Consider the following 13,615-nt stretch of genomic DNA (forward strand, 5'->3'; position numbering starts at 1 on the left):
TGATGCCCGGAAGATCGTATTCTTATCATTCACTAAATACAGAGTAGTTAATCCTTTAAGGTGTAGTAGATTATTGTCAGATCCTTGGATGAGAACGGTAAAAATGAAACAATAAATGTACAGGAGATATTTTTCGAAAGTAAGGATGAACAACAGAAACGAGTAAGAATAATTAAAAAAATAGTTGACTACATGTGAAAATATAGATGTAAGTACTGACTCTGGGTAACTTATCTGTAGGATATTTTAAGCATTGTAAATCAGTTTTTCAGTGTTCCAACTTATCCTGATATGTGCGTATTTCTCGTATGCTGAAAAATTCTCATTTTACCACTTTTCCATTTACCATACACACCTATTTTGTCAATAACCCTTTTAATTTAAAAGTCGGCGTGCAAATGATAGCTCCTGACGGTGAGTTGTTAAAATGTGGTCAAGAACCTCGTCGACTTGTAAACAGTTACAAAGATTCTAGAGACGAAAGTACAGTTGTCTTTATTCTCGTAGCTGTTCCAGTATCCATTAGAAATTGAAACGTCCCCTTTGAACAATTATACGTGACTGTGCTTAAACTGATACACAATATTTTTAGCGCAACGCAATCTGACTTTCAAAAATCCCTACAAAAGAATGGCCCTGACTAACATTAACCTATACCTTTCACAAATCACTTACCTCACAAAAATCTTCGTTACTCAAGCTACTGCAATACAGCGAGCGCCACTACTGCCAGCTAAATAAAAGATTCAAACTACTGAAGGCACTAACTACTGATAGGCATAGTTAGAAAATGAAAGATTTTAATAGAGAACAAACAATGTATTTACCTTAATAGTCATAATATATGTAGCAGTTCATGACATCCAGTCTTACAAATTTCAAAACTCCGCCATTTCTCTCCCCACATCCACCACTGCTGGCGGCTCACCTCCAACTAAGCAACGCTACGCGCTGTTAACAGCCAACTGCCCAGCACTACAATGGCAGACAACAATGCAAACCAGCCACAGACTGCACACAGCACATACAGAGCGCTACGTGGCGTTACCAATATAAAAACTTAAACAGCCTACTTACAAAATAATTTTCATTTACGAAGAGTATCTGTATGTGACGTCTGCTGAAGAGAGAGTATTCCCGTATCACAGCTTGTCAACCAAGGATAGCCAATACAGCAGGACTGTTACGGGCAATCTCTTGTCAAAGAGTCGTTGAACATACCATATACTCCACACGGTGCCGTAGCGATATCACCAAGCACCAGTAAGGTGTCTTCGACCCAACGCCTAGCAGACTATCACTTTTTTGTACCGATTGCGACAGGAAGTCTGGCATTCAAAACTAACGGAATAATTTTAAACATATTTTTCATGGCTCATCTTTGTGATTTGTATGGGCAAGAGTGTGCTGAGACTGTATTTGACTCTACAAACTCCAAACATTCCAAAATAAAACAGGATCATTGAAAGAATCTTAACTTCTATTTAACGATGCTATCTATTTCATACGCTTCATCTAACAAGAAATTCAATTACCATGAAACAGTGACGTAAAACATTTGACCGTAGTGTCAAACTTAGAAATCCTTCCGCGACGCATTGCGTTATAGTCAAACAAAATAAGTTTTGCAATAAAGTACCTTGATGCCTATCAAATACAACATAATTAAGAATGATGAAAGAAAATCACCTAAGAACTCTAAATGTAGTTCATAATTATTTCTCCTCTCATTTACGCAACTACCCTAGGGTTTAAAAATCCGGGCTCCTTCTGGTTTTGAAACTTTTTCCTTAGAACAATGATAAATTTTATTTATAACTACTATCCGGTATACACTGTCACCTGACTAGACAACAACAATGCAGTTATATCTGTTTTAGGTCTTACATACTGTTCGATTACTGTCGAGCTTTTTACGGTCTTGTGACGGTTTAAGTAGTTACAATTTTGTTCTGTACGCCTTAATTGACAGCAAGTTTCGTATTCAAACTAAAGAAGACAGAGGACGAACATGCATATGATGAAGAATATTTGCACCATTTTGAGAAATTGCATCATCAACTGACAAGACTATGCTTCGTGAAGGTTATCCAATACGTCATGAACCAGAACGAAATTTTAATATCAGAGAATGAGTAAATCATAAAACATCAGACAGAAATATATGTTTATGACACAAAGACTTAGAAAACGAACATTTCAATGAATGGAGGAATCATGGTAGCCTTTGTGGCTTATTTAGTTGCATTAAGACGACAAGAAGCTCTGTAAAGAGTCTTCCAAAATAAATAATAATCTTCAACTTCCCGTCTATGAAGACATTCCAAGGTTGACAGCAAAAAGACTTGGTACAAGAAACTAATCTCTGTGACTGGTCCAACAGCTTATTCATAGCAACTTCACCATAGACAGCAAATGACATGAAACCCAGTCTACAAATGCTCCATCTAAAGGGCATAGCATCTAACAACAGTCCATTAATTTAAAGTAGTATTTGCATTTACATATGGTGTTTTCCCTTGTATTTTTTATTGTGTCATGTATTTCATGTGTAGTGCAATGCAATAAATAAAATTAGTTTCAATTTATAGTTTTTTGAGTCTGCTGCGTTTTATCTGTCTTTTAAGGACATTATGTGATTACGATTCCAAAATCGCTGCTAAGTTAGATGTTTTATTCGTTACAATAGGCTTATTCACAGCTATTGTCAGGTTATCTGTAATTAAATGTTACATCATGTAGGTTCGATATTTCTAATATTATAAGTGAGTATTAATTATAAAACATTATCATAAAATTTTGTTACATGCGTCAGATCGGTTCTGTCGCTGATTCTTTATTTTAAATACACTCCATTAATGTTCTGGAGTAATAACGATTTGTTGTACTAGATATGACTTTTTTCAGACAATTTTCTTTATAGCAATAATTATGTGACATCTGATTTGACCGGTGTACCAGCGCTATTTTACGGCTACAATCACTTTTATTTGTTATACAGTGATTTCTGTAATCTATGCTAGTGGTATCGATGGTGGTCTCGTATAATCTATGGCTGTGTCGTAATATTTTGTGTCTGTTTTCATGAGTGAGAATTTCAGTAAAATTTTCAATGTACTTTTTGAATTTTAGATTGATTTGCTCATTAACTATCTATAGTGGGTAGTTGCGTGTATGTAAATAGATCTCCATCCCTTCCAAAACCTTCATTAGTGATCCTTCTTATGTTACGTGTATAATCTGGATAGCTGTTTCTAAATTGTCTGCTGTGTGTTGTTCGGTTTTTAAGTGCTGGAAAAAGTAGATACATTGTTGTCGCCATATCTAATATTTTTGCGGTATCTCATACTAAAGTTTTTAGCCGTCTGACCCGGGTAGAATTTATTACTGTCTTTGTGACGAGTCCTAGAACATCTGGACTTCGTGGACGACCGAAAATACATAAAGCACGAGCTCCTATCTCTCCAGTGGTAGATGGCATAGATAGTCCTACATATATACTTAGTAGAAAATGCAATAAGTATTCATCAAAACTCTATACGTATAACAGAAAATACACAATAAGAAACTCAAGATCCATAGCACAAAAAAGACATTAAAATACCAAAACCTGGAAACTTTGTATCGTCTGATATCACAAATCTTTATACTAATATTCCGATCGAAGAAGTAATTAAAGTAGTTTTAGACAACTTACAGTTTTACAGAAAAATGTCCATCACAGGCACCAACGAAATTACAGTACTATTAACGTTAGTATTGCTGCAGTTCTACTTTCAGTTTAACAACAAATTTATACACAATCAGATGGAGTGGCCGTGGGAGTAGTATATCTGGCACAACAGCAGATATTTACCTAAATACGGTAGAACAAAAAATTTTCGAAAAAAAAGTTGACTAAAGAAATCAAAAAGAATGATGATGATACATTAACGCTAGTAGATGGAAACATCTAACAAATACACACAAAACAAAGCACTGCACGCCAAAATAAAATTTGCAATACAACCATAAGCAATAAAGTAAAATATTTACTCGACCTTATCATAAAATACATTAATAACACACACGAATTTTAAATCTACCAAAAGTCTAATACAACATACAATACGATAAAAACATACAAACTACTTTCACGCCATGGTGTCTACAACAATACACCTACCATCAGAACATGACTCTATATAAAAAAGAAATTAAAACTCTACAGTTCGTGGCACACCAAAATGATTGTAATCCATAAATAGTCACTTAACTGTAAAACAAACATACCAAACGAGTAAAAGTTACTATACGAAAAGAAATAATACTCGCAAGAGAAAACCAGTCAAACAGAAATTCATATACATACCACCTGCTCATCTAGGAAATACACTTTATAAGATTAACTCGCTACTAAAAAATATAAATGTAGGATTCGCTTACCAAGCACGACACAAGCTTTGTTCACAAACTGAATCGGATAAAACGAAATTACCAATTCATTCGAACCCAGGCATACACAAAGTTCAGCGCAAAGACTGCGAAAAATTTCACACAGTTCAGATGGGAAGAAATCCAGTATTAGATAATGCGAACATAACAATCCATCTACTTTTCTCCGTCACTTAAAAATTCAGCAACACAGAATTTAGAACAAGCTATCCCAATTCTACATGTAAAGTCCGAAGGGCCACTAATCACCATACTGGAAGAGTTTTAAATCTATTTACATACAAATAACAACCCACTAAAAATACTTAATGAATAAATCGATCTAAAACACAAAAATACGTCGAAAACTATACTGAAATTATGAATCAGAAAAGGAACAGACATACAAAATATTACGAATTACGAAACAACCAGAGGCTACACGAGTCCACCAACGCTACCACTAGCAAAAATCACCGAAATTACAGTGAAATAAACAGAACTGGTGGTAACCATACACTAATGCTGGTACGTCTGTCAAATAAGCTGTCACATAATTATTGCTCTAAAGAAAAGGAAGACAGTATCAAAATTATACCAAATACCAAGTTATATCTGGCATAATCAACAGTTATTACTCTAAGAAGATTAATGGAGTGTAATTAAAACAGACGGCTATAGAACCTCGGTAACATATGGATGTCAAACACGTCTGACGTATGTAACAAATTTCATAATAATGTTTTCTAATTAGTATTCTCTTATAATGTTACAAATTTGTTGCAAAATTATGTGCCATTTAATTACAGATAATCTGACGATGGCTATCTGCCGAATTAAGGTTACTGTAACGAATGAGACCACTTAACAGATTTTTGTCGTCGTAATTACATAATGTCTTGCATTATAATTAAATACATTGGGCGTACGAAGTGAGCAACGCTGACATTTGTGAAATTGAACACACATTTAACCGAAATATGAACGAAAGAAAATCATCTAAGAATGTTAGTATATTTAATTGCCTACATTATGTAACTACCATAGGGTTTAAAAATCTGGGCTCGTCCGGGATTTGAACCCGGGACCTCTCGCACCCTAAGCGAGAATCATACCCCTAGACCAACGAGCCACGATGATCAGCGGCTCTTATGATGGTTTACATAGTAGTGTTATCAAGAGATTTGTGAAGCGGGTTGATCAGGCTGACGCAGCAGATAACACCACACGCGACCTTCCTCCACACCCGCAGCGGTGCCCCTCCGAGGCTGAAGGTCGCTTGCGTCGCAGCCCACTCTCTCTCGCCTGAGAAATCGCGGGCAGCTTTCTATCGGTTTGTATCGGGCAGCAGTCAGTTTGTTTGGTTTTTACGAATGTGGTCGTAATATGTAGCAATGCCGAAGAAAGTGGATACCAAAAACATCTTTCGTATTTGCTTACCTTTTTATACGGCTATTATTATTACTTTATTAAAGCTCTTGTTCCCTCAAGGGGACCTATCAGCTGACGCAAGAAGAACTGGGAAAATAAACCACATAGCTATAAAAATCCGAAAGCATTCCATTCAGCTGATACACCTAAAGTGAAAAGCTGGTCTATTACACGTGGATTTGCTGAACAGTAATAGTAATGAGCTGCTTCTGAATACTGTTTATTTTATGAAATTGTAGTTACCTCTCTGGAAAAGACACATAGATTACATACCTACATTATCAGTTTCTTTACATTTTATGAACCAGATATTTTAAATGTCAGATGTGCCTTTGTTAACACTTGTTACACTACGCTCTACACGATAACTTAACGAACTATGCGTTAAGGGTATGGCACGAAAACTGCAAATATTTGCTTGGAAGTATTAAGGATTTATTTCCTAAAACTGCGAATTCTGGAAGAAGTGATTCGTGACCTAATTTGCGCTAAGTACGATTTAGCCCTCAACCACGAAATTTCACCTCATGCTCCTTATTTATAAGAAGCGTAAATGTCACGTCTAATTTCTAGTATCTTTTATTTTTTAAATAGGAAACGATAGGAAAAACAAAAGGAAATGACAACAATAGCGTAGAAATACTTTCAGCATTTTTCTTCTCAGTGTAGAGCATCTTGGACGGTTATATTGTGTAAGGGGGGGGGGGGGGGGTAGGACGTCAAATGGGACGACTTAGAGCAGGAGAGGCATCACAGGACATTTTAATTTCCACTGACTCTACTTTTGCAAATAAATTCATAAAACTTTCAGCATGACCAGGAAGGATTGAGGGTTCAAACTGTGGTAAGAACTGAGATAATTAACCATAAAATTTGAGTTTTTTCTAAACATGAATTTTAAAATGTATCAGCTCATAGATTTTTTACTAAATTAAATAAATTCTAGAGTTTCATACACCTGTAAATATGGTTTGTATGCTGTGCAAAAGTCATCGAAGAATCTGTCTTACTTATGAAGAAAATTGTATCTATAGCAACAAATGCAGCCAAATAGTAAGTGAAAAAAATGATGAAATTTCAAATGTAAAAAAAAATTATTTTGTTATGTTTTTGAACTTCCACTGCTATGAGTGTGAATCCTGAATCCTTCCTGGTCATGCTGACAAGGTTTTATGAATTTATTTGCAAAAGTATAGTCAGTGGAAATTAAAATGTCCTGTGGTGCCTCTCCTGCTCCAAGACGGCCCGTTTGACGTCCTACCCTCCTTAGGTCATGTACTATTGAAGTGATAGATGTATTAAGAAAACTAAATCGGCAACAGAAAGAAGGTGTGGAAATGCAGTTTTCACGTAGCAGCCGCGCTATGACGTTTAAACGTCCGACGCGAATACTCAAAACAGAGTGCTAGAGAACCAATACGAATCTTCAGCAGCAATTGCGATACATATAGTTCTGGAAAACGAAAGCGCCCATCTGCGCATATTTACTGTTTCTCCACACGTATAACTCATGAAAACTGAAAGAAAATTAAATCTGTGTGAATTCCTAAGGGACCAAACTGCTGAGGTCATCGGTCCCTAGACTTATACACTACATAAACTGACTTATGCTAAGAACAGCACACACCCACATGCGCGAGGGAGGAGTCGAACCTCCGGCGGGAGGGGTCGTGCAGTCCGTAACATGGCGCCCTAAATCGCGCGGCCACTCCGCGCGGCAAAACTCAACGAAAGTACAAATTTTTGTAGAATGCTATTCTTTATATTTTCCTGCTGTCCATCATGTAGACGGACAGTTCAGCGCCTTCAGTAAGCAAAAGAACTCACAAATACTCCTGCATGTCAGTTACTGCATGACAAATGTAGGACATCTTGAGATGAGTTTCTCGACAAGTCTTGAAATACGTTACAACACTTCCAAAATGCGTTGCCTACATCTGCTGTTCGTACCTTATCGACAGCGGTGGCTTGCATATCTCAGGGATATAGATAGCTGTACCATAGTTGCACCCACATCGGAGGAGTGTCTGGAAAGTCCGGACTAACATATGGCTCCTGAAAAAGGGGAGCAGCTTTTTCGGTAGCCGCAGAGGCAACAGTCTTTATGGCAGATTGATATGGTCTTGTAACATTAGCCACCGTGGCTTAAAACGTAAGTACAGTGACAAGAGAGCAAGCGAAAACTACTACCATTATGATGTATATTTTCCGAGGAGATGCATCTCTGCTGAACGGTTTAGTTATGAAAGCATCCTCTTGGGTAAAATATTTCGGAAATAAAATAGTCCCCCTATATGAGTCTCCGCATGGGCACTACTCAGGAGGATTTTGTCATTAGGAGATAACAAAACTGGCATTCCGCGGGTCGGAATGTTAACACTAAATCATGACACCCCCGTAATAATTTACGTTTGCAGTAGGGTATGAAACAGGGCATTTTGTAGTCAATTTGATATGTAACATACCACTGGAGATCTAATAATGGTAATTAGCTAATGCATTACCTATAAATTAGGACTTTCTTCGAATAAAATGTGGAGTAGTAAACTTTACGATGGTTTAGCAGCAATGTAACATTTTTTTCTCCTTTAATGTTCTATGGTTAAACAGATAGGTAGGTTAGAGAATTTAGAAAGAGAGATGGACAATTTGAAGCCAGATATAGTGGGAACTGGTGAAGTATGGTAGCAGGAAGAACAGGACTTCAGGTCAGGTCGGCAGAAAGTAGTTGTTATCGTTGTTGGTGTTGTTGTTGGGCCGGCCGGAGTGGCCTAGCGGTTCTAGGCGCTACAGTCTGGAACCGAGCGACCGCTACGGTCGCAGGTTCGAATCCTGCCTCGGGCATGGATGTGTGTGATGTCCTTAGGTTAGTTAGGTTTAATTAGTTCTAAGTTCTAGGCGACTGATGACCTCAGAAGTTAAGTCGCATAGTGCTCAGAGCCATTTGAACCATTTGTTGTTGTTGTTTCTGTGATCTTCGGTCCGAAGACTAGTTTGATGCTGCTTTCCACTCTGATCTATCCTGTGCAAGTGTCCTCATTTCTGCCTAACTACTGCACCCTACCATTTCAACCTGTTTTATGTATTCAGGCCTTTGTCTCCCGTTACAATTTTTACCCTCCACACTTCCCGCCATCAACATAAAATCATATAGGGGTAGTGCAGGAGTAGATCTAATACTGAATAATAAAATAAGAATCCGAGTAAACTTCTATGAACCGAGGAGTGAAGACACTGTTGTAACCAAAATAGATACAAAGTCAACATTCACCACAGAAGTACAAGTTTGTACACGACTGCCACTGTCAAAGATGAAAATATTGAAAAAAAGTATTTTAAGATAAAATAAATCATGCAGTTAGTTAAGAGAGACGAAATTTAAATTGTGATGAGGGACTGGATTTAGTCAGAAGGAAAAGGATGAAAAGGAAAAGTAGTAGAAGAAATTGGAATGGGGGAGATGAATAAATGAAACTATAGTTTTGCAAAGCACAATTCAATTATGTAAGATACTTGGATTAAAAATCCTCAAAAAATGTTGTATACGTGGAAGAGGCGTGGAGAAAACGGAACGTTTCACACACGTTATTGAACGGAAAGTCACAGACTGCTAAACATTCTCGTGGGCATCAGAGCATTAGATAACGATTGATGCAGAGGAAAGGAATACAATAGAAGATAATGGGTACCTTTCAGAGATGAAATAAGGCAGGGAGCTGAGGATAAAACAGGCGAACAGACAAGGGCAAGTAGAAAAACGCAAGTGATGTTGAATTTAACTGACGAAAAGTGAAATATTAGAATACAGTAAACGAATTAGGCAAAAGGAAATAGACGTCTAGAAGTTGAGTTTGACAGAAAGTACAAAACGGAAATGAAAGAATGTCAAGCTGTAGAAGAGAAAGAAAGTTGCCGTGTAATGGAAAATTAAAAATGCCTTTGGAGAAAAGAGAAGCAGTTGTATGGATATTGAGAGCTCAGGTGGGAAGCATGTACTAAGCATAGAAGGGATTGCTGAAATGTGGTAGGAACATACACAGGGTCTACACAAGACAGAAAAAATTGAGGATAACGTTATAAATACAGAAGAGGAAGTAGGTGATGATCAATTAGGAGACAGCGTGAAGAGTTTGACAGAGCACAGAGCGCTGGCAACGAACATTGCTGAGTAATTGCTTTCCACACTTGCCTTTGGCCAATATTCATCAAATTTGGTACCGACCCTCATCCTGCACGAAGCTTTCTAATTGTTAATCCTAAGTAAAAGGTCCCCTCCCATGTCTTCAGATAAATATATGGGATCCTTCAAGTGGACTATCTTGAAGAGAAGCACAGCTACGTTTCAGTTCACTTGTTCAGTCTTTAACTACTGAAATTGGAGCATAATCGATATAATTCGCTCAAAAGAAGCATTAAAACCTAAAATGTTTATGCTTCGTGTCACGCTGGGGCTCGGCAGTGACGTGTACTGCGTGACCACCACATTTGCAAACTCAATGTTGATATACCATACGAGCGAGCGCAATGCTCGTTAGACATCAGATAAACATATCAATACCAACGCCTGCAAATAAATGTGTTTGCAGACTCAGAACTGAGATGCTGCACGAGCACGTTCAGTGCTCGTTAGACATCAATCAAGCATATTAATTTTAATCCCTGGCAACAAATCCGAATGTTCTGAAGTGAGGACACTTATTTTGCAACCGAAACATCGTCGCAGTGAGATAACAAATTAGAAATGCATATGTTTCATTATATTTCTTACTTAAGTCACCTAATGAAGGTCTGTTACTGAACAATTAGGTTTTAGTTTAAGAATACTGTTTTACTGACTCAAAGTTCGACAAAATGAATACGACTGATAATTAGTTATTAGTGCAATGAACATTAACCATCTTAAAATTTACAGTAAAGAGCGGCTCAGTCTAGATGCTAAAACGCTTAATGAATCAACACTTCTGTCATCGGAACTCAGATCGTAGGGGAACTCATGACGGGAGCAAGTTCTACTCCTGTCGGTGACATTCCAGGCCGAAGACTTGTCTGGAGACGCCCTGGACAACGGTAGGATAGCAACCTGACTGCCGCCGACATACTGCTCGACACCCAGGATTGTCCAGGGTGCCATTTCCTTTCATAGCGAGACACCTTTGTTTGTCGTACGCTGCACCCTCTTAAACAGCACAGCGGTACGTCCTACGCCTCGTTATGTTGCCCTTCGTGGCAAGCTAGTCTGGGCTTACATTTCAGCAAGGTAACGCCCGCCTGCACAATGTGAAAGTTTCTACTGCTTATCTCCGTGCTTTCCAAACTCTAGTTTGGCCAGCATGGTCGCCGGATCTCTCCTCAACTGAGAACGACTGGAGCATTATTGGTGGCAGGGCCCTCCAACCAGCTCGGGATTTTCTCGATTTAAAGCGCCAGTTGCACAACGTTTGGCGCGATTTCACTCAGGAGGACATCCAACAGCTCTGGCAATCAATACCAAGCCGAACAGCTGCTTGCCCAAGGATCAGAGGAGGACCAACGCGTTATTCACTTCAATTTGTGTAGCTCCCTCTCTTGATATATCACCCAATTTTTCTGAAATTGTAATCATTTGTTTGTCTGTAGGTGTACATCACAGCCACCGACTTCCGTCCCATTCAGATCGATAACTCCTTCGTGATGAAATTTATTTCTCGCCCTAGTGTATTCTAATCGCTACTTCATTACCATAGCTTAATGAAGGACAAACCTACGTTTATAGCATTTTAGAGAAATGCTTTTGAGAATATTGACTGGAATTCTCTTTGAAATTTTAGGGGTATCAGGGCCAAAATAGGGAGAACGGAAGGCTATTTACAATTTGTACAGAAACCAGATGGCAGTTATAAGAGACGAGGGGCATGAAAGGAAAGCAGTGGTTGGGAAGGGAGTGAGACATGGTTATAGCCTATCCCCGATGTTACTCAGTCTGTATATTGAGCAAGCAGTAAAGGAAACGAAAGAAAAAATTGGAGTAGAAATTAAAGTCCAGGGAAAAGAAATAAAAACGTTGAGGTTTGGCGATGACATTGTAATTCTGTCAGAGACAGCAAAGGACCTGGAAGAACAGTTAAATGGAATGAACAGGGTCTTGAAAGGAGGATATAAGATGAATACCAACAAAAGCAAAAGAAGGAAATGAAATGTAATCGAATTAAATTGGATGATGCTGACGGAATTAGATTAGGAAACGAGACACTTAACGTAGGAGATGAGTTTTGCTGTTTTGGGAGCAAAATAACTATGATGGCCGAAGTAGAGGAGATAGAAGACTGGCAATGGCAAGAAATGCGTTTCTAAAGAAGAGGAATTTGTTAACATCAAGTTTAGATTTATGTATTAGGAAGTCTTGTCTGGAATGTAGCTACGTATGGAAGTGAATCATGGGCAATAAACAGTTTAGACAAGAAGGGAATAGAAGCTTTTGAAATGTTTTGAAGATTAGATGGGTAGATCACGTAACTAACGAGAAAGAAGTGAACGGTATTGGGGAGCAAAGAGATTTGTGACAAAATCTGACCAGAAAAAAAGATCGGTTGGAATGGTATATTCAGAGACATCAAGGAACCACTAATTTAGTGCTCTATGGAAGTTTGGAGGGCAAAAATCGTAGAGGGAGAATACAGTAAGCGGATTCAGAAGGCTGGGGGCTGCAGTAGTTACTCAAAGATGAAGAGGCTTGCAGAGGAGAGTTGCAGCAAACCAGTCCTCTGACTGCAGACAACAACAGTTTATTACCCTTTCGATTAACGAGAGGAAAACGCTCTTCGTGACACACTAATGAATGATTAAATGTAGGCGGCTGGAAACCTCCATAGCAGCGCACCACATAGTCATTTGGCTTAAAGACGGTGTCAGCTCGTCGCGGCAATGAAGTCACAAGACGCTGCAGGTACTAGGCAGCTTTACTGATTCGTGAGGATTCGGTAACTCTAGCTGACGGAGACTGGTAGGAATACAGGCCAATAGTTTGTAGAAATGCTGTATCGTCCGCTTGTGAAGAACTTTGATAAACCTCTCGCATGTATTATTTCATTCCATACGAAGATTCGATATAGACTGATATCCGTCACCGGCTAACTGTTCGGAACTGCCAAAAATGGTCACGTACACACGCACCTTGCCTTGGCGTGTAACATACACTCCTGGAAATTGAAATAAGAACACCGTGAATTCATTGTCCCAAGAAGGGGAAACTTTATTGACACATTCCTGGGGTCAGATACATCACATGATCACACTGACAGAACCACAGGCACATAGACACAGGCAACAGAGCATGCACAATGTCGGCACTAGTACAGTGTATATCCACCTTTCGCAGCAATGCAGGCTGCTATTCTCCCATGGAGACGATCGTAGAGATGCTGGATGTAGTCCTGTGGAACGGCTTGCCATGCCATTTCCACCTGGCGCCTCAGTTGGACCAGCGTTCGTGCTGGACGTGCAGACCGCGTGAGACGACGCTTCATCCAGTCCCAAACATGCTCAATGGGGGACAGATCCGGAGATCTTGCTGGCCAGGGTAGTTGACTTACACCTTCTAGAGCACGTTGGGTGGCACGGGATACATGCGGACGTGCATTGTCCTGTTGGAACAGCAAGTTCCCTTGCCGGTCTAGGAATGGTAGAACGATGGGTTCGATGACAGTTTGGATGTACCGTGCACTATTCAGTGGCCCCTCGACGATCACCAGTGGTGTACGGCCAGTGTAGGAGATCGCTCCCCACACCATGATGC

General features: G+C 39.0%; 1 non-coding gene across 1 annotated transcript; it reads right to left on the bottom strand.

The window, feature by feature from the left end:
• Positions 1-5,473: 5,473 nt before the first annotated feature.
• Positions 5,474-5,545, bottom strand: Trnap-agg (transfer RNA proline (anticodon AGG)). The gene has a single exon. It is a non-coding gene; the product is annotated as a tRNA-Pro (tRNA).
• Between the last annotated feature and the right edge of the window lie 8,070 nt (positions 5,546-13,615).

Source organism: Schistocerca nitens, chromosome 6 (assembly GCF_023898315.1).
Source record: "Schistocerca nitens isolate TAMUIC-IGC-003100 chromosome 6, iqSchNite1.1, whole genome shotgun sequence".
In the NCBI taxonomy this organism is placed as follows: domain Eukaryota; kingdom Metazoa; phylum Arthropoda; class Insecta; order Orthoptera; family Acrididae; genus Schistocerca; species Schistocerca nitens.